Raw genomic sequence first — 2,698 nt, 5'->3', positions numbered from 1 at the left:
GCCCTTGATAGACTTAGCCATGTTGGTCACCTTCTTCTTCAGCTTATCAAACCTCTTCCCATGCCACTTGCTCCACTTTTGCAAAAGTGTCAACCTCTTGCTATTCTCCCTCACTCCTCTACTATCCCTTGGGTTGGGCTCATAATCCTCAAAATAAAACTGCTCCTCCCTATCAGCTACTTGTGCATTCCCAGCTTCCTCAACTCTAGCTTGAACTACTCCATCAAACAAGTGCTCCTAAGCTGGCCAAAAGTCAATGTTGTCTCCTTCTTGAATGGTGGTGAGCTCTTGGTTAGGCAAGATGAATTGCTTTTTCCCAAGTGTTGGAAGCTCAAAGTTGAAGATGTGATTCCCTTGATGCATCTCCTTGGCTAGGATGAGAGTAGAGGTGAGGTAGCTTGAGTCAATCCATCTTGGTGAGACCCTTTCTCCTCTAAGTGGGACCTTGGCAGCTTGTAGAATTGGAGTAATGATGCCTCCAATGGTTAGTGCTCCTCTTGAGCCTTTGTTCTCCAACTTGCCTACCCAACTTCTCAAATATATCATATGGTCTATGAGCACCATTGCAAGATCAGTCTCCACAGTGCTCCCAAGAATGATGGTTCCATCTCTTGCCTTGAGGATGATCCCATTGAGAGCCATATCAATCATCTTAAGCTCTCCCTCATTGATATTCCCAGTTTCCTTCCTTGCAAAGAAGGTGTTGGCAAGAGCTTTGTGGAAGTACCTTAGGACTGGGCTCCTTATCCTTGAACTCTTGGAATTGGAGGATGAGTAGAGTTTGTTGTCCCCAATGGTTTCCCAAACAGCATAGAGTTCTTCTCTTGGAATCATCAAACCCCTATTGCTCCCAACCTCAAATCCAAACACATTTTCTATCTTCTTCATTGAAAGATCATACCTCTTCCCCTTGATTGTGAAAGCAATGTGACCAGCTCCAAACTCAGCATCTTTCCTTGCATATGTAGTCAGCTTGACAGTGGCTAGGAACTCACAACTTCCTTCCTTGTAGTCCTCCATGCAAAGCCCCATGAACTTGGTTAAGTTACTCTTCTCAAAGAGATACTCCATATCTTCATCAATGGCAAGCTTCTCTATGGTTTCCTTGTGTGGATACCTAGTCCCCAGGAACTCCATTCTCATGAAAGCATTATAAAGCTGCCTCTTTGACAACCCACAAGATTCTGCTTCTCCATCATCCTCTAACTCTTCTTCTTCACTTTCTTCCTCACTCTCATTTTCACTCTCCTCTTGTTCAACCTCAACTGCTGGCCTCTTCCCTTTGGCCTTGTGTCTCCTCATGAATTCATTGAGAGCTGGCTCCTTTTCCTCCTCACTTTCAGTCCTCTCAGGATCTTCCTCAACTGACTCTCTCCTTGGACACGGCATCTGGCTCGACCGGCTGCTCGAACCACCACTCGGTCGAGTGCATGATCAAGTGGGGCGTCGAGTTGTCTTTCCAGCTTCTCTCCTTCTTTCAAGGCCAGCATCACGNATTCCATGGAGCTTGCAGCGGTTTGTTGAGAATTCCTGGTGATCTTTGAAGACATTTTCAAAAAGATCTGAAGGGAATAGACTCAAACCTCAAAGTTAATAGGTTAGTGACCCAAAAACTTGAAAGAACAAAGCTTGACCAAAAGATGAACTTGAGAGAGATTTTTAAACTTGAATTTAGTTGTTTTAAGCAAATGAGAGAGTGTGAGAGGTATAATCTCGTGCAAGCTCTATACAAAGAAGCTAAGGGGACAAGGAGACAAGGGTGGAGCGTCCATACCACTCAAATTTGAATTGGGAATCTTTGACCTGCTTTTAGCTGCCACTCGACCCCACACTCGACCGTACACGGTCGAGCACCTTGACCAAATTTTGAAATTTCAAAATTTTTCTTCTTTGTCTTCCCTCCACTCGATCGTTCTAGCGATTTGAAGATCAAATGGGCCTTAGTTCCTTTCCAACTCGGTCGAGTACCTCTCGTGGGCTGGTCGAGTGGGCTTGCGTTTCTCCTTGGCCAAGTCCAAATCTCCCCTTACCCATCTACATTTTCACTAAAAGGCCTGTCCAACGCAAACATAAAAGAAAACACATCAAAACTACTAAGAAAATAAAGCATATTTACAAAGGATACCTTAGGGACTTCCTCCCTAGTGAGATTGTTTAGAGTCACTAAGCTTGACTTTGGTTTCCTTCTTAGACTTGTTCTAGATACCAAGGAGGTGATGAAATCCTCCCTGGAACCTCTTGATCACTGTGAAGTTGATCCTTGATCACCTCACCCTTAACACACAAACCATACTTCTTCTTGATTTTGAGCCTTGGTCTTGCTTTCCTNGAGTGCATGATCGAGTGGGGCGTCGAGTTGTCTTTCTAGCTTCTCCTCTTGATTCAAGGCCAGCATCACGACATTCCATGGAGCTTGCAGCGGTTTGTTGAGAATTCCTGGTGATCTTTGAAGACATTTTCAAAAAGATCTGAAGGGAATAGACTCAAACCTCAAAGTTAATAGGTTAGTGACCCAAAAACTTGAAAGAACAAAGCTTGACCAAAAGATGAACTTGAGAGAGATTTTTAAACTTGAATTTAGTTGTTTTAAGCAAATGAGAGAGTGTGAGAGGTATAATCTCGTGCAAGCTCTATACAAAGAAGCTAAGGGGACAAGGAGACAAGGGTGGAGCGTCCATACCACTCAAATTTGAATTGG

Source organism: Camelina sativa, chromosome 15, assembly GCF_000633955.1.
Source record: "Camelina sativa cultivar DH55 chromosome 15, Cs, whole genome shotgun sequence".
Taxonomy (NCBI): Eukaryota; Viridiplantae; Streptophyta; class Magnoliopsida; order Brassicales; family Brassicaceae; genus Camelina; species Camelina sativa.
Note: the sequence above shows the minus strand (reverse complement) of the source record.